This window comes from Crocuta crocuta, unplaced genomic scaffold (assembly GCF_008692635.1).
Source record: "Crocuta crocuta isolate KB4526 unplaced genomic scaffold, BGI_CrCroc_1.0 scaffold163, whole genome shotgun sequence".
Lineage (NCBI taxonomy): Eukaryota > Metazoa > Chordata > Mammalia > Carnivora > Hyaenidae > Crocuta > Crocuta crocuta.
The window spans coordinates 5,852,427-5,880,111 of record NW_027529533.1 but is presented as its reverse complement, the minus strand read 5'-3'; the positions used below and the strand labels follow the sequence as shown (position 1 = coordinate 5,880,111).

The window sequence follows — 27,685 nt, the reverse complement described above, 5'->3', positions numbered from 1 at the left end:
AAGAATGAAACTGGACCACTTTCATACACCCTACAAAAATAAATTCAAAATGGATGAAAGACCTAAATGTGAGGCAGGTAACCATCAAAATCCTAGAGAAGAAGACCTCTTAACCCTCAGCTAGACCAACTTCTTACTAAATACATTGCTGAAGGCAAGGAAAACAAAAACAAACAGGAACTTTTGGAACTATGTCAAGAAAAAAGCTTCTGCACAGTGAAGGAAACAATTAACAAAACTAAAAAGCAGTCTACAGATTGGGAGAAGATATTGGCAAATGACATATTTGATAAAGCGTTGATATCAGAATCTATAAAGAACTTATGAAATTCAGCACCCAAAAATCAACTATCCCTGTTAAGAATGGACAGAAGACATGAATAGACATTTTTCCAAAGAAAACATCTTAAATGGCTATAGACACATGAAAAAGATGCTCGACATCATCATAAGGGAAATATAAATCAATACCATGATGTGATGCCTGTCAGGATGGTTACAATTAACAACACAAGAAATAGCAGGTGTTGATGAGGATGTGGGAAAAGGGGAACTCTCTTTCACTGTTGGTGGGAATGCAAACTGTTGCAGACACTTTGGAGAACAGTGTGGAGGTTCTTCAAGAAAATAAAAATAGAACTACTCTCAGATCCATCAACTCACTATTAGATATTCACCCAAAGGATATAAAAATACATATTTGAAGGGATGCATGCATCCCAATGTTTATAGAAGCATTTTCAACAATAGCTAAATTATGGAGAGAACCCAAATATTCATTGACTGATGAATAGATAAAGAGGTGTTATATACAATGGAATATTACTCAGCCATCAAAAAGAATGAAATCTTGCCATTTGCAGCGATGTGGATGAAACTAGTATGTATTAAGCTAAGTGAAATAAGTCAATCATAGAAAGACAAATACCATATAATTTCAATGCAGAATTTAATAAACAAAACAGATGAACATATAGGAAGGGGGATAAAAGAGAAGAGAGGGAAACAAATGATAAGAGACTCCTAACGCCCCATAGAGAATAAACTATGGGTTGATGGAAGGAGGTGAGTGGGAGTTGGGCTAGATGACTGATGGGGACTAAAAAGGGCACTTGTGATGAGCACTGTGTATTGTATGTAAGTGATGAATCACTCTATTCTACTCTTGAAACTAATACAGCATTACATGTTAACTAACTAAAATTTATATTTAAAAAAAGGAAAAAATTTTTGAACTACAAATGTCTAGAAATAGAAAATCTGGAAAATTATTGATCATTTTCCCATAGGTAATCAATAACTGCCTACCTTTGGGTAATTTTTATGCAAAGCATTTCAACTTTATTTTAATGTCTGTCTCCTCCTGCTTACCTCTTTGTCCATGGGTCTCCTATTACGTTCCCCTCTTTCTTCACTCTCTCTTCTCCCCCATCCCCACGTCCCCATGTGTTATTCTCTGTCTCATATTCTCTCTGTCCCCATCTGTCTTTCCCTATCTTATCTCTCTGTACCTCTTCCTATGTTTGATGCTATTTTGCCCTCAGCTTATTCTCCTAAAACAATAAACCAAAGACTCTAACAGGGCACACTGATGTATTTACATAGATTGAATTTCAATATATGCTGTATAAATGTTGGTTTGGGACAGCTGTAATTTCTAAGTTTTCCTATGCTTGTATTTGTATTTTCAGAATTTCTTTGGTGTTTCATCAGTTAACAACATTTTTTTTTTTGAGCAAGCACTATAGATTCAGAACTTTGATAAGCATTGTGGAAAGTCTGGTAGAATAGAACAGCAGCTCATATATCCAAATGAATACTTACAAGTGTAGTTAGGGAAGATGTGATTTAGTGAACAGTACAAGTCAGAATATGGACTGTTCTCAATTTATAAATAGGATGTGTTTCAAGATTATTTGAGAGATAGTCACCTTGGAATCTGAAGGCTTTTTCCTCACAGAAAAAATATTTTATGGCCATAATAATCCAATTTTAGAAAGCTAGTTATACTTACAATTAGTTAGATTAATGGTGCCATAGAACCTAAACCCTACTAGAAGAAGGTACTCCTACATTTTAACTGTATAGCAGAAATACATCTTCCTCCTCTAGCACAGGGCTTCAGGTTTATCTCTGGTAGTAGAGGAATGCAAGAACATGACAACAAGGGGCATGACAATGTGGACGTGGAAGTGGTTTCCAAAACCAGGTGTTCACAAGGAGGGCAATTTGAGGGTAATGCAGCCTCTGCCTGTGTGGGAAAGAATGTACACACTGTATAAGGTCCGAAGAGAAGGAGATTAATGAAAGCTAGAGTAGCCATGGATGTCTGTAAAGAACACAGGACTTGAATTGCGTGTTAAAAAATTGATGGCTTCTTACTCATGTTTTGTATCATTTTTCCTGCATTTCCTGGTTGGTTATTTCTTGAGTTAGTGCCTCCCCTCATCATCAAATGTTTTAAGTGCCTTGAAATCTGCTAGTTGGCTATTGTCATTCCATTGCTATGTTCACAAAGCATCTTCTCAGATGATAGAGAGCACAGGTAGCAAGGAAGAAGTTCTTCAAGCCATGCCATCATACTTAAATTATATGCAACTGACTTTCAGTTATCTGCATGAGGACCATCTGTGTGAATTATTTTAAGAGCTATATGAAGGCTGGGAATATTCTTCTTTGATGTCTCTCATAAACTGGGACATACTCTTGCACCGTTCAATTTAATGTTAAGGTTTGTAAACTCAGCTCTGCCAAGTAAAATTGGAAAGGGATGCTTTTTTCAAAAGCTAACAGGATGCATTTGAAGATGCAATTTACAGAAATTTGGATATGAGACCTGTATGAGAAAAATATGGTATAGTGGAAAGAACATTAGACTTACAGCAAAAGACCCAGGAGTTGTTCCTTTTGGCTCAGTTTATTAGGCTTATGGTCTTGGTGAAAGCATTAACTTCTTTGAGGCTCAGTTTCTTTATCTGGTAGGGTGGCTAATAATACAAGCCAGTTTATCACATAGAAAGTTGCAGGGCTTGAATGAGATAAAGAGAAAATGGTACTGCTGTGGAAATGACTCTACAAATCTACTTACCAATCACTATGTTATCCTCTTGGGATAATACAATCTCAGGGCTTGTATTGCAGGACTTCTAGAATTAGATGGTACTTCAATATACTGGTTAGTCTATCCTGCCTTTAAGCAAGTAATTAAATGTAGAAATTGAGACCCAGAGAAGTTATGTGACTTGTACATTGTCACACAGACTGAGTAGTTGAAAACTGAGGCACTGTTTTTTTCCATCGTATCAGACTACCCCTTACAAAACATAAAGCATCTCATTGGAGCAGAATATTTTCGAAGTGTCCAATTGTTTTTTTTCCTTCAAAACAAGCAAATATGATTTCTTTAAAGGAGAGATATGGAATGTCTATAATAGTAACCATTTCATAGTGTGAATTTGGGACTTAGGGTACAGAAGATCCATAATTGTATTTCTTAGAATGATCTCCTGGTAAACTTAAAATATCAGGATACAGAAGAGTTTTGTATTTGATCCTTTTTACTTGAGTAACTAAAATCAGTAAACATTGCATAGGTTACTCATCAATGCCAAATTTGTGGGAATCACAGAAGGCATGAGTATCTGGTAAATAAATAGAAGGGTATTTACAATGTTTGCTAATTAAAGCAATTGATATTATTTAAGTAAAGAGGAGGGTAAGCCTTTATTGAGCGTTCTTCCCAAGTGATTAAGGAAGATCAATGGAGCTCAGTCTCAGCTAGCTGAGGGCTGTAAATTAGAGGAAAAAAAACTTTTATCCTACATTTACCTCACTTTATCCCTGTGGATTTAGGAAGCTAATAGTGGAGTGCGCAGGCAGAGAAGCAACAGACTACACTGTCTATTACTCTCCTGATGAGTTGCCACTCTAACAGTCATCAAAGCAACTTAAAAAGTAATGATCAAAATAAAAACAAGATCAGTAAACAACTAGCATAAATTTTTTAGTCTCAGTTCTAAGAGAGGATTTATCACTTGCTGTTTATCACTAATTGCTACAAGATGACAAACTCAGCATTTTTCAACCTTGCCTGGCTATTTTCTTTTTACTTGTCGCATTCTCTGAGGTCAAGTGCTTTTTGCAATCGGGTGTGAACTTTGATTTATGGATATTTGATTAGCAGGTCAGAAGCTTGAGAAAGTTGTCTGCAGTGATGTCAGTTAGTTGGCTAATTAGTAGGCTTGATCTGAGCCAGTAGAATACAGTTCTCCATTATAAGTCTCAGAGAAACAAAAACAAGTGTTGCTATTTACTCAAGCTTTCAGTTAGAGGAATTGAGTTGTAAATCTTGAATGCCTGGGCTTTCTCAGGAGTCTTCTAGCACTTCTGCTCAAACAGAAAATACATGAGAAGAGCATCAAAATGGTATTCAGTTACTTCTGGTCTTAAATCAACTCAAAACAGTGGGAAGCCAGAAAATTAACATAACAATTGAATTGGGGGGGGTAGTGAGACTCCACCCCCCCCTTCCTGGCTTCCGACTTTACTTAATCTTCTCTGGACTCTGCTTTTCCGTCAAATTTTTTACTTTTACTCCTATTCAACCGGAAGACTTTGTCATTATGTGTAATGTTCAATTTTATAATTACTGTAGTTCTTATATGTCTATAAAAAGTCTTGACAAATGCATAAGTTGGAGAAAAGAACATGGCTGATGGGATTACAAAAATGTATTACAGATCTCAGAGCTATAAAATACAGTAAAAGAACTCTGGTCACTTTCGTCATGTATCTAAACAGTAAATCCTGTGTTCATGGCACATTTCTAACTCTCTGAAAGTTTGGGGGTTAAGTCTTTGGTGCTGGAAATTCATAAATGAAGTAAAATAATCAAAACCTATGAATCTTTTACTTACTTGATTTTATTGACCAAAGTATTAAACTATGATTTGAGAACTTTTGAGAAAGTAGCCAAAGAAAATATGTGCAATTGAATGTAGTTGGGTTTACATAAAGTATAGGAAAATAGTAGAGGAAAATTTTTTTTTAATGTTTATTTGTTATTGATAGAGAGAGAGTGTGTGTGTGAGCAGGGCAGGGGTAGAGAGAGGGAGACACAGAATCTGAAGCAGGCTCCAGGCTCTGAGCTGGCAGCACAGAGTCTGATGCGGGGCTCAAACTCATGAACCATGAGATCATGACCTGATCTGAAGTCAGACACTTAACCAACTGACCCACCCGGGTGCCCCAAGGAAATCATTTGGATAAAATTTAAAATATAAATGGGTAGGGGTGTCTGATCGGCTCAGTTAGTTAAGCACCAACTTATGGTCAATGGGTTCAAACCCTGTGTGGGGCTCTGTGATCACAGCTCAGAGCTTGGAGCCTCCTTCACATTCTGTGTCTGCCTCTCTCTGCCCCTGCTCTGTTCATGCTCTGTCTTTCTCTCCTTCTCAAAAATAAACATTAAAAAACAAATAACCCTTAACAATTTTATTTTTTTTAATGTTTTATTTATTTCAGAGAGAGAATGAGAGAGACAGCATGAGCAGGGAAGGGTCAGAGAGAGAGGGAGATACAGAATCTGAAACAGGCTCCAGGCTCTGAGCTAGCTGTCAGCACAGAGCCCGATGCGGGGTTCGAACCCGCTAACCATGAGTTCATGACCTAAGCCCAAGTCAGACGCTTAACCGACTGAGCCACCCAGGCACCCCAACAATTTTATTTTTGATGGGTGCATGTTATTCCATTGGTCGGTCAGGCATACCATTATTTGTTTAAACAGTCCTTATTGTGGTATTGACTATTTTTCACTTTTATAGGATGCAAATTTGATGTTTGTGTTTGTGAGTGTATGTGTATATAAATATACACATTTGTTTTATACTCCCCAGTAGCTATCCTGCAAAGAGGAGTGTATAGCCCTAAGCTCTGGTAGAGCACTGTGCTATCATCAGAGTAGGAGCTGACATTTATCTCCAGTTTCCAACGAATGAGGCATCATCCCACTTTACATAAAGTTAATTCCCTGAACAACCTGATGAGAACAACAATGTGATTTTCATGATTATTTTCCCTTCCTACAGGTTATTTCTTAATGACTTATAGAAGTTAAGTGACAGGTGCAACGTCATATAACTAGCTGGTAGCAGAGCTAGGATTTTTAAGCATAGGAAGTCCAGCTCTAAATTCTAATGCCTCTTGTCTCTGAAACATCTGTGTAATTTGGGTTTGAATATTGTGTATGTGACAAAACCTGAGAACATACTTTCTTCAAAAATGGAGTCAGGTCTACCTTTATGAGAGTATGTGAGGAAGAGCACAGAGATCTACCTGGGAAGTGAACTTCATGGATGAGTGTGGAAATATTAATGTTTTCCTAAGGGAGTCTGTACATCTCAGAATAGGGGACTTTCTAACAGTAACAATTACTATCTCAATTGCTGAATATTTAGGCCATGGTTGCTCCTTTATTTGCTACAGACTTAAAATCTTCTCAAACCTATCTTAAAATTGAATAAACATCAAAGTGTAAAATACATAGGAAGAATAAATATCAGAATATAATGACAGCTTTGAAAGCTATTCTGAAGTATACTAAACAACCTTATAAGGGTAGAGAAAAAATGTAGCAGTTTTGAAACACAAGTGCTACAAAATTCCTAAAACAAGAAAGGTAAGAATTGTCTTTATTATAAATGACAAACTAATTTTGTTCTTCTTTTGTGTTTATTAATAAATGTGGACCATTATTCCTCATTAAAAAACAAAGACTGCCAGGGTGCCTGGTGGCTAGGTTGACTCTTGATTTTGGCTCAGGTCATGACTTCATGGTTTGTGAGATCGACCTCTGCCCTGACAGTGTGGATGGAGCCTGCTTGGGATTCTCTTCTCTCCCTCTCTCTGCGGCCTTGCCCCACCTGTGTGCTTGCTCTCTTAAAATAATATATAAATAAATAAACATTTAAAGAAAGGCTGTCTTTTCTCAAAACAAAATTAAGATGGGATACACTTTATGGATGACATAGATAAAAGAATATTTCCAGAAGACTGCTCAAAGCTTACCTATCATTGCAGTAATCTTAGGTAACAAATATCCATGAAAACTCAGTGGCTCACAATAAGATTTAATTGCTTTCACATAGTGTAGGGTGTTTGGCTAGGCAGCTTTGTTGATCTTGATTTGGTTTGCCCACTGCGGTATCAGCTGCCTTTGGCCTGGCTGGGACAACAGGTGGAAATCAATTCTGATCATGTGTTTCTCCTCTATCTGTAGGTTAACTGGTGTATTTTTATGACTCTGGCAGGGACATGAAGCACAAACAAGTAAGCATTTTTACAAATATCATTTATATATTGTCTTTTAAGAATTTCATTTGCCAAAGGAAATGATACAATCATGCTCAGAATCAAAGGGTAGAAAAATATACCTTTAAAATTATTATTGAAGCATAACTGACATTCATTGTTATATTAGTTTCAGGTGTACAACATAGCGATTCAAGAATTCTATAGATTACTCAGTGCTCACCATGATACATGTAGTAACACCTGTCACCATACAACATTATTACAGTATTATTGACTGTATTTCCTATCCTGTAGTTTTCATCTCCATGACTTGTTTACCTTATAACTAGGAGTTTGTACCTCTTAATCCCCTTCACCTATATCATCCATCCGTACTTCCCATCCTCCCTTCAGGGGTACACCAGTTCTCTGTATTTGAAAGTCTTATTTTTTATTTGTTCATTTGTTTTGTTTTTAGACTCCACATATAAGTGAAATTGTAAGGTATTTGTATTTCTCTGTCTCATTTATTTCACTTAATATAACACCCTCTAGGTCATTCCATGTTGTCACAAATGGCAAGATTTCATTTTTTATGGCTGAGTAATATTTTATTGTGTATATATGCTATAACTTCTTTAACCATTCATCTACTGATGGACAATTTGGTTGGTTCCATATCTTGGCTATTGTAAATAATGTTGCAATAAATATAAATATAAAGCACTTTTTGAATTAGTGCTTTTGTTTTCTTTGAGTAAATACCCAGTAGTGGAATTATGGGATCATATAGTAGTTCTATTTTCAATTTTTAAAGGAACTTCCACACTGTTTTCTATGGTGGTTACGCCAATTTATATTCCCACTAAAAATGCATAAAAGTTTCCTTTTCTCCAAATCTTCACCAACACTTGTTATTTCTTGTATTTTTGGTACTGGCCATATCTGACTGGTAGGAAGAAATACCTCATTATGGTTTTGATTTGCATTTCCCTAGTGATTAGTGATGCTGAGTATCCTTTCATGTGTCTGTTGGCCATCTGTATGTCTTCTTTGGGAAAATGTCTACTCAGGCCCTCTGCCCATTTTTAATTGGATTGTTGGTTATTTTGGTGCTGGGTTGTATAAGCTCTTTATATACTAACCCTTTACCAGATACATCATTTGCAAACATATTCTCTTGTTTAGTAGGTTGTCTTTTTGTTGCTGATGGTTGCCCTTGCTATGTGTAGGAGCCCGACAGTGACCACGAGAAAGAATGGTTGGGCAGAGCATGCCTGCAAACAGGATGTTCTGCCAAGAGGCCTGCACACAATATCCAAGGTTAACGATCCACTCGCAAAAGAGGGAACGTGCCCTCCTTGAATATAGGGAGGAGGCTGGAGTTCTGGGCAGGCTTCTTAGTAGATATGCTGTGGTCACTCTCTCCCTTTGTTCCCCCTGTCCTTGGAATGTGCTTGGCTAGAAGAATGCATTTCTTAGATTTTGGTATGTGTCCAGCTACCGGGGTATAAAAATAAACCACACGAAGGCTCGGGGAGATTTTTCTCCCAATGGCCGGAGTTGTGTCTTTGTCTGTCTTTGTGTGTCTTGTCTTTGTGTCATTTCGTTTGCTACACTATGTAAAACTTTTTTATTTTGATGTAGTCCCAATAGTTTATTTTGCTTTTGTTTTCCTTGCCTAAAGAATTTTATGGTTTCAGGTCTCATATATATGTCTTTAATCCATTTTGAGTTTATTTTTTCTGTATGGTATAAGAAAAAATGTACCTTTTGATAGGAAGAGGTAAAAAGTCAGACAACAAAGGCTGTAATTGCAAGTAAGGTTGAAGAATTGGAGCTAATAATGCAATCAATGGTTGATTAGATGCCAATATTGTATAATTATTTTTGTGTCCATCAGATAAGTAAATACAATTCAAATACATCATTGATAATATTGGCTTTAGTAGATAGAGGTAATCATGTTCTGTCTTCTTAAGTACTCCTACATGCTGAAGGCCTTAGCCCAAGAGGATTTCTATTGTGGTCAAATGGAATTCTAATGGTGCAATTACAAATTTACCTTTAAGTTTGCCACAGAGATAAACTAGGTGATTACTAAAGAACAATCCAGTATTCCGATAGCATCCAGGAAGAATAGTCATCATAAATTGTATCTTTATTGTACCCAATAAGCTGACCATACAAAATATTGCTCCAAAACGGGTATTTCTAGGTCATCATAAATTGTATCTTTATTGTACCCAATAAGCTGACCATGCAAAATATTGCTCCAAAACAGGTATTTCTAAGAAATCTCATGCTAACTTTGTGACTACATAGGGAAAAATATCAGGTGCTTTGTAATAGAACTTTTCCTGGGACTTGTAAGGTCATATCATGTAGTATGTTTTACAGATGAGAAAATCAAGGATTAGAGAATAGTCCTATCAAAAACAGAATAGAAGAACTGAGCTTTGTACCCAGATATGTTTGGATTAAAAAACCTGTTCTTGTTGCACTGCAGTAAAATTGCTTGATATATGTACATATGCTTGTATTAAGGAAAATAACTTGTGTGTATTGTCATGCTTACTAGAAAATAAAAGTATCTTTTAACTAATGCTGAATATTTAGAATGTGATATTATTTGTTAAACAGAGTTGTTGAAATATAACTTATATACAATAGAATGTACCCATATTATGTGTGATGAATTTGGGCAAATATAATATTGCACCTGCTACCACAATCAAGATTTAGACCTCTATGACCCCAGAAAGTTTCCCATGCCCCTTCACAGTATTCTCCATCCCTACCCCTGGCTTCAGATAACCATTGATCTGCATTCTGTCGCTATAGTTTTGCCTTTTCTAGAGCTTCAAATAAATGGCATTATAAACCATGGGGTCTTTTGTTTGGCTCCTTTCACTTAGCACTTTTTGAAGATTCAATTAAGTTGTTTGTATAGCATCAGTTTACTCCTTTTTAATACTGAGTAGTATTTCATTGTTATCAATATACCGTATTTTGTTTAAAATTTACATGTCCATGGACATTTGGATTGTTTCCAGTTTTGGGCAGTTGTGATGAACATTAGCCTACAAATCTTTGTGTGGACATATGTTTTTATGTCTCTTGTGATGATTCAAAGAGTGAATTTCTATGTCATGTACTAAGTGTATAGTTACCTTTGTAAGAAATTGCTGATATGACTGTACCACTTTTCATTTCCACAAGCAAAGCTTGAGTGTTTTCATTGCTCCATGTTATGGGTTGAATTGTGTCCCCTCAAAATTCATATGTTGAAGCTCTAACCCACACAATGTGACCTTATTTGGGAATAGGGTTGTAGCAGATGTAATTAGTTAAGGTGAGGTCATTAAGGTGGGCCCTAATTCAACATGACTGGTGTCCTTAAAAAAAGAGGAAGTTTGGGCACAGAGATACAAAGGGAGAATGTCATATGAAGATAAAGGCACAGGTTGGGATGATGTTTCTATATGCCAAAGAATGTCAAAGATTGCCAGCAAATTACCCGGAGTTAGAGGAGAGGTGTGGTACAGATTCTCTTTGACCCTCAGAAACAACTGACCTTGCTGACACCTTTATCTTAGACCCCTGGTTTAGCCTCCAGAACTGTGAGACAGTACATTTCTGTTGTTTAAGCCACAAGAGTTTTTGAGTACTTGGTTATTGGCAGGCCTAACAAACTAATATATTCCACATTCTCATCAACTTTTAGTTTACTCAGTTTTAAAAATTTTAGCCATTCCTGTGTATGTGTAATGCTCTCATTATAGTTTCAGTTGCATTTCTTTAATGATCAACATGTTGAACATCTAGTGCTTGTTGACTTTCTGTATATCTTTTTTGATGCATTTTTTGTCTTAATTTTTTGTCATAAATGAGTCTGAGTTCTTCATTCTGAAATCAAATCCTTTTCTGTGATGTAACTTGCAAATATTTTCCCTCAATTTGTGAACTATCTTTTCATTTTCAAAAGTGTGTTTTGTTCTTTTAATTTTGTAATGTTTTTATTATTTTAATTTTTGAGAGAGAGAGTGCGCAAGCATGAGTGGGGGAGGGGCAAAGTGAGAGAGAAGGAAGCACAGAATCTAAAACAGGCTCCAGGCTATGAGCTATCAGCACAGATCCCAATGCAAGTATTGAATCCACAAACCATGAGCTCATGACCTGAACTGAGGTCGGACACTTAACCAACTGAGCCGCCCAGGTGCCCCAGATCAGTGCAAGTGTTTTTAATTTTGATGAAGTCAAATATACCATTTTCTTTCTTGAGGTTTTTTGGTCTTACCTAAGAATGTTTTGCCTAATCCAAGATCAAAAAGATTTTCTCTTATATTTTCTTCTATAAGTTTTATAGATTAGTTCTTACATTTAGGTATACTACCCTTTTGAATTATTATTTTTTTGAATGGTAAAGTCAAAGTTATTATTTTTTCCATACAAATGTTCAGTTATTGCACTATTGCTTTTTAAAAAGATGATCTTTCCGCATTGAATTACTGTGGAATTCAGTGTTACTGAATTGTAACACTATCAAATATCAATTGGCCATATGGGTGTGGATCTATTTCTGGAGTCTCCATTCTGTCCCATCAATATTTATGTCTTTCTTATGCCAATACCATACTGTCTTTTGTTTTTTACTAACTTCATAATAAACTTACTTAGTCTTATAGTAAGTCTTAAAATCACATGGTGTAAGTTTTCTAACTTTATTCTTCTTGAAAAATTTTTTTTCTATTTTAGGTTATTTGCTTTTCTATATTTTAAAACCATCTTATCAATTTCTACCAAAAATCCTGCTCAAATTTTGATTGGAGTAACATTGAACCTATAGACCAATTTGGAGGTAATTGACAACATTTTGATATTAAGATGTTATATATCTCCATTTATTTAACTCTTCTTCAGTATTTTTTCAACAATATTTTATGGTTTTCAGTATATAGATATTCCACATTTTCTCTTAAACTTTTTCCAGATTATATATATATATGTGTGTATATATATATATGTATATATGTATGTGTGTATATATATATGTATATATATGTATGTATATTTACATGTTTCATGTTTACTTTTCAGAGAGAGAGAGAGAGAGAGAGCATGAGCTAGGGAGGGGCAGAGAGTGGGAGGACAGAGGATCTGAAGTGGGATCTGTGCTGACAGAAGAGATCCCACTTGGGGCTCAAACTCAAGAACCATGAGATCATAACCTGAGCCAAAGTTGGACAGTTAACCAACTGAGCCACACAGGTGCCCCAAGATTTTTTTTTATTTCATTATAAATGGAATTTAAAATTTTTAATTTCATATTGTTGGTAGTATGTAAAAATAAAATAGATTTTTAAAATATTGCTCCTGCATCATGCTATTTTTCTTTATTGACTTATTAGTTCTAATAGCTTATTTATAGAGTCCTCAAATTTTCTACATCAGATTTATCAGAGATAGTATTTTTTTCTGTAAAGGGTCAAAGAGTAAGTATTTTATACTTTACAGGCCATTGGTTTCCATTACTACTACTCAACTCTACTGCTATAGCACAAAAGCATCCATAAACAATTTACAAATGAACATTTGACATATAGAATCATGTTATATGTAAATAAAGAGTTGTGTTTAACGTGCAATCTATATATCTCCCCCGGCCCCAGTCTTACTGCACTGGCTAAGATTTCCTGTATCATGTTGAACAGACATGCCGAGTGGGCATCCTATATATGTAATCTTATTACAGTTTTAGAAACTCTACTTTTCATTGGCCTTGGGTTTTTTTTTTCCTCTGAATCCTAAGGTTTGGATAACTTCTATTTGTGTATACTCCAATTCACTAATTATTTTTTTCTATGATCTCTGATCTTCTGTTTAGCTCAGAGATGAAAAAAAATCACATGTAGCCTGTGTGCGTGTGTCCCATGCTGTGTGGTGCCATTACCAAACACCATTCTCAAAAGATTGCCAATTCACCTGGTAGTCTTATAGTTTTTTGACTTTCCTGATATCTTCCTTTAGTTACCCTCAACTGTCATAAAACAACAAATCCTTTGTGTCTTGGTTCTCTTTATCTTCTAGTGTGACATAGGTCAGTGGGCTTCCACCATGTCTTATAACAGCTTCCTAGGAGTTACTTTCCAGAAGAATGTGTCATTCATCTGGGGCAACTAAGAGGAGCAAGATATGACATGAGTTTGGGAGGTGGCTGTGGAGTTGGTTGAATGTTGAGAGGGAAAGAATTAAGCAAGTTGGAGTTGCTCTTAGATATTAAGTTTATATCTGGGTATGTAGGGACTCCTACTTAGCAAATATTATTTTGGTTAGCTGTTTGAGAGCCAGATAAAATATCATCTATGGAAAGTGAACCTAAGTCCGTAGGAAGAATTAACAGCTATGCTCACATTTGTATTATAACCCTTTTCATACTGCATTGCAATTATTTGTGTATTTATTTTTCTGTTTTTATTTATTTATTTAGGTAGAAATTTTCTTTATTCCTGTAGGACTTATAGATCTTTATTTTTTTCTCCCCCCCTTAAAAAATATAATTTATTGTCAAACTGGCTAACATACATGTGTAAAGTGTGCTCTTGCTTTTTGGAGTAGATTCCCGTGGTTCATCGCTTACATACAACACCCAGTGCTCTTCCCAACAAGTGCCCTCCTCAGTGTCCATCATCCATTCCCCCACCCCCATCCACCCTCAGTTTGTTCTCTGTATTTAAGAGTCTCTTATGGTATGCCTCCCTCCCTTTGTTTGTACCTATATTTTCCCCTTCCCTTCCCCCATAGTCTTCTGTTAAGTTTCTTAAGATCCACATATGAGTGAAAACATGGTATCTGTCCTTCTCTGACTGATTTATTTCACTCAGCATAATACCTTCCAGTTCTGTCCATGTTGCTGCAAAGGTCATGATTTTATTCTTTCTCACTGCCAAGTAGTATTCCATTGTATATATAAACCACATCTTTATTCATTCATCAGTTGATGGGACATTTAGACTCTTTCCATAAGTTGGCTATTGTTGAAAGCACTGCTGTAAACATTGGGGTACATGTGCCTCCTATTTGTGTACTTTTATTCTCACTGGATTTTGTCCTCAGCTGCTTTGTAGTTTTAGTGACAAGCACAGTGCCTAGTTCACAGTACATCTTTGTTGAATGAATGAAGCAAATTTGGGCTGCAAAATAATTTCATCTGACAGCTCTTCTTCTTTTCTTCCTTCCTTTATTTCCTCTTTCCTTCTGGATTTCTTTTCTTGTTTTTTCTTTTCCATCCTTTCTCCACCCCTCTTCTTTCTCTTTCCCCCTACCTCCCCTCTCTTCCTTCCTTCCTTCTTCCTTCCTTTCTTTTCCTTCCTTCCTTCCTCCTTCCTTCCTTCCTTCCTTCCTTCTTCCTTCCTTCCTTCCTTCCTTCCTTCCTTCCTTCCTTCCTTCCTTCCTTCCTTCCCTCTTTCCTTTCATTCTTTTATTCTTTCCTCTTTCCTACATCTTTTCTGCCAGGCATTCTAAAGTTAATATTCTCATAATAAAGTCAATCAACACTTTTTAGCCTAATTTTTTTATTTTCCTGTTTTAAAAGTTGGTGTTTAGATATAATTAAAGTTTTTCACATCTCTACATTGCTAAAAATGGTTTCCTATGGAAAACCAATAGATATAAACTCTTATTTGTATTTGTGCATTTGCATGTACCCATTATGTTCTTGCAGTATGCCAAGGAATTTGGTTTTTGTTGTTGTTGTTGTTGTTGTGTACACTTTCATCTTTGTGCTTCTAGGTTAATACCAGGTTGTCCTGAAATGAATATTCCAGTCATTCTTTCACAGATCTAGGGCAGTCTGTTAATGAACAAATTCACAATTAGAGGGCTCCTATAATTTTAGGAATGTTTTTTGTTTCCTAAGCAATTATCATGTGTAATCCAGATCTGTTAACAATCCTGGCTTTCAATAGGATCAGCATCGATCTTACTCAGTGAATGAAGTAGCTCCAAAATTTTCTTTGTTATATGTGCTTCCAGCAGCAATTCACATCTGTAATCTATCTGCTGAATTTCAGTATTTCAGCTTCTGAAATTGCAACTAGATTACTGGTAGCTGACAAACTACCTTTTTTAAAATTTTAGTTGTGGAACATTTTCATATTGGCTGGAATTCAGACTGTAAGTCTATTTCTTATGCTACTGGAAAATAATGCTTTCATTTCTTCAGTCTTGTTTCTCAAAATTATCATCTAAATAAGAGTGTGTGTATGGTACAGGCAGTGTTGGGGGAGAAAAAGAATGAGGGTAGAACAAAACATGCTATTTCTCAATACTTCTTACTGATATATTTTTTAATGTTAAAAATAATGATTGATAGGGGCGCCTGGGTGGCTCAGTCAGTTGAGCCAACTTCAGCTCAGGTCATGATCTCACCCTTCATGGGTTCAAGCCCCACATGGGGCTCTGTGCTGACAGCTCAAAGCCTGTAGTCTGCTTCAGATTCTGTGTCTCCCTCCCTCTCTGACCCTCCCCTGCTCACGTTGTCTCTCTCTGTTTCTTAGAAATAAATAAAACATTTTAAAAAATGGTCAATAGAGAGATATGGGCTCCAGGGATATATAGCTGAATAGGATTTAATTTTTCTGGCTCTATTACCCAATGACCATACAATTTCCTCATTCTCAATATGAAGACTGCAATATGAGAAAAGTAGAGAAAATAGGTCCTCACAAAGTTGTGACAAGTCCCAGTTTATAAAGTCTCAATAATAAAGGGTAAGAAGATAGGAAGGCTTGAGTTCTAGTCTTTAGTTTTCGAGACAGAGACTTAATTCTTTAGAAAGCTGAGGTGCATAGTAAGAAAGAAACAAGAGTAACACTTATGGTGACAGTATGTAGATTTGCCATAAGAGCTGTTAAAGTTATTTATACTTCACCTCTACTGTTTACCCATATCATTTCAACTTACAGGCATTGTCTTTTTATTCCATTGGTGAAAGTGCTAAAACTAAAAATCTCAGATTATGTAAGATTTGCTTAAAGATATATACTTTTCTATCTATATGGTTTGCTCCAGATTATCTGAGGGTAATTGGCTCTGTGTTTTGTTGGGTACTGGAGTCGGAGACCAAATTTTTTCACATGTTTAGCATGAAGTGGGCTACATCCCTCCCATAGTGTGTTAGTTTTCTATTGCTGTATATCACATTTCCACAAAATAGTGGCTTATAACAATTTTTATGTTTATTATCTTACAGTTTTATATGTCAGAAGTCTGGACACATTGTAGCTGGGGTTTTTTGCTCAGGGTCTTGTAAGGGTGCAGTCAAATCAGGGTTAGGCTGAAGTAGGTTTTGGGTGAGGCTGTTGTCTTCTTCCAAACTCACACTGTTGGCTGAATTCAGTTCCTCGCAGCTAGCTATAGGACTAAGATCCCCAGTTTCTTGTTAGCTGTTGGGCAGTTCTGTTCTTAAGGGATGCTCTCAGGTACTAGGTATGTGGCTTTTGTAGAACCTCATGGTTTACCACTTCAAAGCTAGCAAGAATGTTTATTATGCTTTAAATCTCCTTCTGGAAAGCCTCATTCCCTTAAAGGGTTCAGCTTATTAGGTCAGGCCTGTCAAGAAGAATCTCCCTTTTGTTTTTCTTTCTTTCTTTTTTTTTCTTATTTGAGTGTAGTTTACACACAATATTACATTTGTTTCAGGTGTACCTTACTGATCTGATAAGTTTATACATTGTGTGTGTTCACCACAACTGTCGCTACCCTCTGTCCTATCACATTGCTAATGCAATACAGAGTAATCTTTTTATTTTACCCAAAATGAACTAATTTGTGATCTTAATTACATCTGAAACATCCCTTAATTTTTATCACAATATGTCGCTTAATCAAAGGAGTAAAATCCATTATATTCACAGTCTAGCCTGCACTCAAGGGGAGGGGATTATACAGGGTATATATATCAAGGGTAGGGATCTTGGGGTGAGCATCTTAGAATCTGCCTACTACTCTTTGTATATTCTTAGAGACTGTAATATCATTTTTATATTAAACCAAACATGGAATAACTTGGGATTCAAATCTGATGAGAAAAAAATGCTGTTTTCTTTGTCCTGTTTTCCTCATTTATTGATTTTTATCTTCTTACCTAAAATTTTGTAAACATCCCAAGATCTTGATTTTTGGATGACTGAGGAATAAATAAATACTAAAGAATAAGTACATTTACTCTTTTCATAAATCAACATGAATATTTAAATTTTCACAATTTTAGATTATTGGGTTACATTTCCTTTCATTCATTCCACTAGCTCAGTCAGTGTCTTTTGTGTTGATTAAACTTTTCATGGTAGTGTGACTCAGTGATCAGTTTTATACTATCAAAAGAGAGAATTATTAAGATTGTATCATATTATACAGTTTTCTACTATGTTTGTTTTGAATAAACATAACAAATGTAATTTTTTTCTAATTGCACAGTTAATGGTGGCCAATTTAGGAAATGCATGTTACCTGGCATCTCAGGGTTTATCAACCAAAAAACACATGTAGCACTATTTTCTTTAATACCAAAATACTTGGGGCAATGTCCATCTTGTCATTTCTGTGCTCTGTATAAGATTGTGGGTAAGAGCAGTGGTCAGATATCCCTGGTTTTGAAGTTGATCTTAGCTATTTAGTTGATGTGTGCGATTGAACAGGTTAGAAAGTTCTCTAACCTTTCCCCATTCTTTGTAACATGGTGACAATAATCATCACTATAATTGTACATTTGTTTTGTAGATTAAATAAAATAGTGCATGTAAAATGCTTAGCATGGTATATCACACCTAGCCACACTCAATAAATGTTAGCTATTAATACCATCATTGTTATCTGTGAGGTTATCAGACCAATATACTTTTCCTAATGTCAAAGTAGTCTAGCTTTATAATCTAATAATTGCAGTGGGATGGAAGGTGTAATTGAAAGTTAATTACAGTAGGGTAATAGTGAGCAAGTATTGGTCTTGGCAAGCAAGAGTATAGGTGAATCTGGGGGCACCTGGGAGGCTCAGTCAGTTGAGCGTTGGACTTCAGCTCAGGTCATGATCTCATGGTTCATGGGTTCGAGTCCCACATCAGGCTCTGTGCTGACAGCTAGCTTAGAGCCTGGAGCCTGCTTCTCTCTGCCCTTCCCCTGCTCACGCCCTCTCTCTCTCTCTCTTTCTCTCTCTCTCTCTCTCTGTCAGAAATAAATAAAATAGTAAAAAAAAAAATAGTATAGGTGAATCTGGCAGTATACTTTTCTAGAAACATGGAGAGAGGATTAGGTGTCACCAGACCTGCTAGGAGATCTGGAAGAGGAATTATTGCATTTCCTAATTTTAGTCTTGCTTTCTTCAATTTGGTCTCCTCTCTAGGGTCAGAATTGTCTTTTCAATAAGCAAATCTATATTCTTTTCTTCCTCAAGAACTTTCAGTGGTGTCCCATGGCCTATTAACTGGTGGAATCCAAACTCTTGCATAGTTTGTAATGTTGGTGCTTTACAATCTCATTTTGTCTATCCATTCCTGTCATCTACTTCTTTTCTAATTTGTGCTTTACTTTTACCTTTTCCCCATTTATGCCTTTCCAAATTACCAGTGCTGTATAGCTTTCCAAGCATGTCACAGATTCTCATACCACTGTGTTTTTCAGGAATGATTCCCTCTACCTCGAATGCCTTCCCTTTCCTTTTGATCTGCTAAATCCTTACTACAAGTCTCACCTTGAAGGTACTTCCCTTAACCCTCACGGATTCCAAAGGCAGATGTAGGTCCTTTATTCCACTGTACAATGTAAAGTCCCCCATTGTGGTAGTTATCATCATGTATTTCTTCTGTCTTTCCCACTAGATTATAAGGAGGAACCATGTATTGTTAACTCTACCACACCCTTACCTCAGCACTTGTTTATATATTTCAGCCTCACAATTTCACGAAAATCTCATCAGGTAGATAGAGGAGAAGTGTCATCCTATTTTATAATTGGGAAACTGGAGACACACAGCTCTTAAATGGCTTTCCTAAGTGACAGATCAAGGATTTAGATAAAGGATTTCTGGAGGTAAGATGATTTTTTTCTGTGTTGAAATATTAAGTTAAGTAAATCCACAGATATTTATTGACTAACCACTATATTCAAATCTCAACATTGTGTTCTACAAATGATAAAGATTTTTGAAAAGGTATCTTTTAAAAGCTTCTCTTGACCTCTTGACTAATACTAGGACAATATTCTTTTCACTTGTTGATAATTGATATACAATAGGCATTAAAATATATTTATCAAAGATGGATAGATGGATGCATGGTAATTATCAAAGTAACTCTTTGATATTGACCTATAAATAAAAAATGAGGAGTTAGTGACTGCTTTCTTCTACTATTTAGGGTTTGGAGGAATGTTTATTTATTATGGATTTCATGCTGCAGACATTCAGGAAGATGAGTTGATAGGTTATAATGTTATACAAATAAAGTGAGATAATTCAGGTTAAACAAAACAAGGGAGGCATAAAAGGAATTAATAGAACCTTGAGGTAAATTAATTAGAGTTACATTTTATGAGAAAGTATGGTAGCCAAGATAAAAAGGGGCTACATACTAAGGTATACAGTTGTTTGTTTGTTTTTTTTAAGGAAGGCATATATATTAATTTGTCCAGGTAAATTTCCTAGGACTAAAAGGTTGAAGTGATTAATGAGTGTGACTAGATAATATCTGTTCAGGTCTAAGTAATTGCCCTCAGAGGAAGATTTCATGGATAAGATAACATCTCAATCCAGACATCCTCACCATATTTGCACCCATGGGAACCAGTGTCAAACCATCACTGTCACATGTACTACAGCCAACGACTCCAGGCTATTCTCAGGCCTGAAATTTGTTCAGTTTTGGAGACAGCCTCTAAAAAAATAATTTAAAATTATGAACATAAAAATGAGTATAAAAATATATTTATTTACGATAAAAAAAGAAGTCATAGCAAACTGAAGATTAGTAAAAACTGATGTATATCACAAATGTGTCTTTTCATTTGATTCTGGCTTCCATATGGATATTTCCTTTATTATATTAAAGAACAAAATTGAAGATTCTTGGACCAAAACTTGAGAGTTAAGCAGGGAATCCAACCCAAACCAAAAGATAAGCTCTAGGGTTGAGGCTTGGGGGAAGGGTTATAGTACTGATCCCATGTCAGGGAATCAAACTATGAGTGCTGCTGATTGGCTGTGCTATTTGGGGTCATCAAGTTAGTTAGGCTCTAGAGAAGTAGTGAGCTGCCTGTTTTTGTATTTTCTATGGAGTGATATGTTGTTGTGTACAAGAAGTACTCATCTTCAGACTACGGTGTTTTGTTGTGTTTGCTGTGTAAGTGAGGTGTCCATTTCAGGATCATGGCACCTTCAGTAGTCATTTTAGTAACCATTAGGTCTGTATTACTGACAGCAGGCTGTTTGGTCATGTTAGGATTTATTATCCCTCCTTTTCTTCATTTTACTCATCTAGAGAAGGGCTCACCATAAAGTGTTCTATCTCTTTTTGGCACAGAATCATCACTTTAATGTCCTTTCTAAATAACAGCTGCATAATAGCATGAAAACACCTGCTAATTCCTTAAATCAAAGCAAAAATAATTATGGAAAAAATAAAATCTTATTATTACAGTATACAAATTTTTGTGTACATCAGCTTCCTGTTTGACCTAACCAAAGATAAATAAATAAAAACTCAGACTTAACTTGTTTATTCTTTGATACCCAGTCAGCTTTTAAAGGGATTCCCTCCCCCTATTTGCCTTGAAGCATTAGTCAGAAACAGCAGAATGTATTAGCCAGAGAACAGATATCCTTTGTGAGTCCAGTAAATGCTTTAAAGTTTAGTGATCTCCATTGCCATGGTAGCAAATGACTCTTTGGCCATGCCCATATGGCATTTACAATTTCCTTTGTAATTTCAGCTATGGTATTGCACAATCTCTTTTACTTCTAGGCACCTTTCATCATTTCTCTGTCATTTATTCTGCTGCTTAAAAAGTCCTTCTACTTTTTCCTTCTCATATCACAATTTAACATTGTGTAAATCTTAATCCTTCCAAATAAAGGGAAATTATATAGCTGGTTAGCTATAACTCAGGAGATATGTCCAGGACTACCCTTACAAATACTCCTTTAATGAATCCCGATTCAGTGTTGTTTATAAATGGCATTTTTTCTTGAAAATGACAGATATCTCCTGTGCAGGACAAGTATTCATCATGGAATTTACAGCCATCATATCCACTCATTTGCCTAATGCTCTAATTTCCCAACAGACAAAATTAATAACTTTGAATTGCATTCTGGCAAAATGAAAATGGAAAACACTTAACATATAGTAGACTCATGATTTATGATTTTGAGGTGCTATGGAAGGAAAGGGATTTGAGACATATTCAGGTAACCTGGTAGAAAAATGATGAAATGATCAATGTCATATTAGAAAATATTAAATGCCAACGAAATATCAGTTATCAAAATATAAGCCCATATTTCTGAGATCACCACAGAAGCCAAAGGAAATGCTCTTGCTGATTTATCTGCTAAACAAGTAGCTCTTGTTATCCTGCCTATTTGGGTGACACTCATTTAATGTTCATCCTCATCAGGCTTGCTGAAGGACAATTGGCTATATTTAGACAAACTATAACTGCCAAGCGGTAATTTTGTAACTTCGTTACTTTCTCTCCATTTACTGGTTGTAATATAAAGAAACATTTTTCCTTTTCCATTAATTTATTTATTCATTCTTTTTTATGGAAGTATAGATTCATAACTTTCTTTTTATCCCATGAATATTCTGTTACTACCATTTGAATGCTCAATTTATTTAATATTTAGTTGACTGGAAACGCTTCAAACTGATACCTATATCTTCTGGCTTACTGTCATCGTGGTTTTAGTACAATTTTACTTCTGGAAATACAAGATGTTTCAGGCTCACCTTTTACTTTCCCTGCCTCAATACTAATTATTCTTATTGCAGTTCAGCACCATGAAATTCATGCTAGCCTTCCTCTTTCCATATTTGTACCTCCCTTCTCCAACAGTAAGCAATTTAGTTTATTTAATCCTCTAAATATTTAAGCATTTGTTCAGTCCTACAGCACACAGAAGATAGTCTCAGAATTATAAACTCATACTACCATCAGAAACAGACCCTGTAACTAGAGTTCCGTATTTGTTTATAGTTTTTGTGGCTTCAGACTCAGGGTCAAAGTACTGTGTTCCAAAGTTACTCAGGTTAATTCTATTTTTTCCCTTCAATGTAGTTATGCCTTTTTTTTTTTTTTTTTTTTTTTTTGTTTTGGGAGATTGTTACATTATAATGTTTCTGTTATTTGAGGCTTTATTTTCCTAGTGTTTTAAATTTCATTTTTGAGTACATAAGACAACACGATTCATTAAAAAATTAAAACAGTTTGATTCAATGTCAAAACTATATATAACTATTTATAAGAAAAGAGTCATTGCCTCCACAGTCCCTTTCCACTCTGTTCCCACTTAGCCCTTGTGGGTAACTAATCCCATTAGTTCCTGATTCATTCTTCTTGAATTCTTTTTGGAAATAAATAAGAAAAATATGAAACGTTTTAAGAATTTGTATGTCACCATTACACAGGGGTTACAGTAATCTTTTTTCTATCACTTCAGTTTTAGTATAGTGCTGACCAAGCAAGCATTATTAGCTTCATTTTTATTGCCTTGTGATAGCAGTGGAAATAATAAAGTGATAATTAGATTTTTGGAGGTTTGGCAGGCATTGTTGGATCCCCAAATTGGCCAAATGGGCTTTATTCTTAACTTTTCCAATGTCTTATCTGTTTACACTAGCATTAAGTGTGGTCTTCTATTTTTGGAGGTTTGGCATTGTTGGATCCCCAAATTGGCCAAATGGGCTTTATTCTTAACTTTTCCAATGTCTTATCTGTTTACACTAGCATTAAGTGTGGTCTTCTATTTTTGGATGGCTTTAACGAAGAGTCTTCCTTTGAACAGACCTTTCACTTCTTAGCCTTGGAAGAGTTTGCTCTTGTGAATAGGCGAATCAATTTGAACTAACATAAGATTTTTACTTTTCCCTTCATATTTCTTTTTTTTCTGATAATATTCTGTTGCCTATTTTACTTCTTTTAAATTGATTTCTTGCTATTTACATGGATTCTGCTTTGTAACTGGCTATTTTTGTTTTTAACAGGGGCTCAAGGGACTGGCTTTAATCAGCTGCTATATCTATGCTGGAATATTATTAAAAGGGTTTGACCATTTACTGATACTCAACAATTTTTAACTTAAATTTGGAATCTGTTTCAAATTAGTTCAAAGACTTGGAAAGACTTCTAAAATATCTGAAGTAAATGTTCTTCTATTTCTTTAAACTTTCTTTTATTCATGATATCATATATCATGTATACTTGAGTCATAGCCAGCCCCCCCCCCCCCTTTTTTTTTAACCATTTTCAACCTATGAATGGAGAAGCTAGAAAGCTCAGTTGATGAAGGTATGGCAGGCCTGAACAATAGCTGCTTATGATTGAAAGCTCCCAGAAGAAAGGTCTAGAGTTAGGGCCTCCAGGCAGAGGATTTCCTAGCTTATACCTAAGAGACGCAGGTCAAGAATCAATCTATGTCAAGTTTTAGCATCTGCTGGCTGTAGACAAACATCTTATAAAGTTTCTTCCTTTACTTCTGGGTATGGTGTGTGTGTATATTATGTGTTTTGAATAGAATGATATATCATAGAAAGACAATGTAGTATAGTGTAGTTTTTAACTGTGATCCCCATCAGCAATGTAGTTTTGCTTATATTCCCTCTGTAAATATGTATTTAAGTATAAGTTATATAATTGTTCAGCTCTATTCATATAATTTATAAATAACAAACCAAAATAAGATTTAAAAATATATAGACAATAAATGGCATATAATTTACACTATAAATTTGTATTTATAATATATATAAATATAACTTTTAATAATTATTTTCTTTTCATACTAGTAGATGATCTTGTATACTTCTTGGGTGCATAGACCTCACTTTGGAAGCCATGGCTGTGATGAAAATTACACAGAATTTAGAAGATCTGGGCTCCAATTTTGAAATTACAGTTATTGACATAGTAAACCAAGGACATTTACTTATTATCTGTACATTTTACTCTCCTCCTTTGTAATGAGGATCAAACAAAATGATATATGTAAACTTCTAGTATATCACTTGATATAAAATATTTTCAACAAATTTTAATAGAATCTGAATGGCATTTCATATTTTTCTTCTCAAGAGCTATGATCAGGGATTACATTTAGATATGAATGCTAATGAAGAGTGAAGGAGTTTTATTATGATCATTTATATTATTTGATGAGGGGAGTAAAAGCTTGCCAAATGGAAAAAGTTGCTTAAAAATTTCAGTATTCTCTCTTTTTTACCTGATCACATTTATGATTTCTTAGCAGTAAGTCAAATTAACTTGAATGCTTGCCGTTATCCAGGCTATGTGCAAGGAGACAGATGGTTGAAAAGATGGGTATGTAGATTGTTATTTACTTGAGATTTTGTGTGCTTTGTTTTTATTTGATTTATTTTCTTCAACTGAGTTTAATATTTATGTTATATAAACCATGAATTCGACATGGTTTACTGGAGAAAGTACAGACTTTGAAGTTAAATATATGGGTTCAAATTCCATGGCTGTGATTTGTAAACCATGCAATCTCAAGCAATATTCCTGAAGTTTGTCTTTTCTATCTGCAAAATGAAGATCATTACTTTCGTTGTTGGCTTGTTGTGGAGATTAAGTGATAACGTTTGTAAAGCACTTGCATAGTTCTAGGCAAGTGAAGTTATATCCAAGAAATATTGGTTATATTTAGAAAACACTTTTAAAGATCCTTGTTAACCACAAAAATAAATATCTACATTCCATTTCTTTTTTTTTTTTAATTTTTTTTAATGTTTTTATTTATTTCTAGGAGAGAGAGAGAGACAGTGTGAGCAAGGGAGGGTCAGAGAGAGAGGGAGTCACAGACTGAAACAGGCTCCAGGCTCTGAGCTGGCAGTCAGCACAGAGCCCGACGCGGGGCTCGAACCCACGAACCGCGAGATCATGACCTAAGCGAAAGTCGGACGCTTAACCGACTAAGCCACCCAGGCGTCCCTACATTCCATTTCTATAAGAGTTGTCATTTAATTCATGCCCTTGCCCTCAGATCAGAGCTAAATTCATATTAACATGGCTATCTAATCCCTACTATAACTGCTTCTGAGTTTTAATCCGATATTGAGTTTTAATCTTATATTACCACTTCTCATATATCAGGTAAACCTTTACATTTTAGGAAAAAATTCATTGATTTTGCTACTTCCATTTTAGGACATGAAAGATGACCATCAGGAATGACATAATTTAGAGGCATCCAAAGCAATGAGTACTGCATTTGTGTGTTTAGCTTTTTGCCTGTGAGGCTTCANAACTCATCTCAGAGCTACTTCACAGAACTTCTAAATGCCCTCCTGGAGTAATATTGTATGTTTCAAAGGAATTATAACTATAAAGCAAAACCATTGTTTATTAAGTAGGACTCTGCTTGGTATCAGAAACCAACATGAGGAGACCAACAGAAAACAGAACATTATAATTGGAATGCCAAGGTATTGATTATAGCAAAAAGCAGGAAAGTTGTAAGGGGCCTGGACCAGGTGATGCCAAATTATTAGCATTACAAAATTATCAGATTCTGGCCTCTGCTTTACTCAGTCCTTTGCCTTATTGTTTCTCTCTTCAGAATGACTTTCTTTCTTGTACAATCTACAAGAAAGGCTGACAATAGCTACCACACAGTTTCATATTACAATTACAATATTACAAATCCAGCCAGACAAAGGACTAATTATCCTTCCAGCTTGGTTATAAATTCTTCAAAGAGAAAGTTTTTTTTTAATTAATTTTTTTATTTGAGAATAGAAAGACATGATGGATCAAAATTTTCCCTTTTGTTTGAATTTACGCTCCCAGTAGCCCAAATAGATCTCAAAATTTATTTTTGTAATATATATATTTAAATTTTATTTATTTATTTNACCAGCCCACAACCCCTCCAGCAACCCTAAATTTATTCTCTGTATTTAAGAGTCTCGTATATTTTGTCCCCCTCCTTATTTTTAAATTATTTTTGCTTCCTTTCCCTTTTGTTCATCTGTTTTGTATCTTAAATTCAATATATGAGTGAAATCGTATGATATTTGTATTTCTCTGACTAATTTTGCTTAGCATAATACTCTCTAGTTCCATCCATGTGGTTGCAAATGGTAAGCTTTCATTCTTTTTGATTGCTGAGTAATACCCCATGGTGTGTGTGTGTGTGTNTCTTTTTTTTTAATTAATTTTTTTATTTGAGAATAGAAAGACATGATGGATCAAAATTTTCCCTTTTGTTTGAATTTACGCTCCCAGTAGCCCAAATAGATCTCAATATTTATTTTTGTAATATATATATTTAAATTTTATTTATTTATTTTTAAATTTATATCCAAGTTAATTAGCATATAGTGCAATAGTGATTTTCAGAGTAGATTCCAGTAATTCATCCCCTATGTATAACACCCAGCTCTCATCCCAGCATGTGTCTTTCTTAATACCCTTTATCATTTAGCCCATCCACCAGCCCACAACCCCTCCAGCAACCCTAAATTTATTCTCTGTATTTAAGAGTCTCGTATATTTTGTCCCCCTCCTTATTTTTAAATTATTTTTGCTTCCTTTCCCTTTTGTTCATCTGTTTTGTATCTTAAATTCAATATATGAGTGAAATCGTATGATATTTGTATTTCTCTGACTAATTTTGCTTAGCATAATACTCTCTAGTTCCATCCATGTGGTTGCAAATGGTAAGCTTTCATTCTTTTTGATTGCTGAGTAANTCATCTGTTGATGGACATTTGGGCTCTTTCCATACCTTGGCTATTGCCAATAGTGCTGCTATAAACATTGGGATGCATGTGCCCCTTTGGAACAGCACACCTATATCCCTTGGATAAAAACCTACTGGTGCAATTGCTAGGTCATAGGGTAGTTCTGTTTTTAATTTTTTGAAGAACCTCCATACTGATTTCCAGAGTGGCTTCACCAGTTTGCAGTCCCACCAGCAGTGCAAAAGAGATTCTCATTCTCTGCCAACATCTGTTGTTGCCTGAGTTTTTAATTTTAGTCATTCTGACTGGTATGAGGTAGTATCTCATTGTGGTTTTTTAAAAATTTTTTATATAGTTTATTTATTTTTGAGACAGAGAGAGACAGAGCACACACGGGGGAGGGACAGAGAGAGGGAGAC

The 27,685-nt window shown here is 35.3% G+C and overlaps 1 non-coding gene across 1 annotated transcript; it reads right to left on the bottom strand.

The window, feature by feature from the left end:
- Positions 1-22,928: 22,928 nt before the first annotated feature.
- Positions 22,929-23,033, bottom strand: LOC144229292 (U6 spliceosomal RNA). The gene has a single exon (XR_013334438.1). It is a non-coding gene; the product is annotated as a U6 spliceosomal RNA (small nuclear RNA).
- Positions 23,034-27,685: the final 4,652 nt, after the last annotated feature.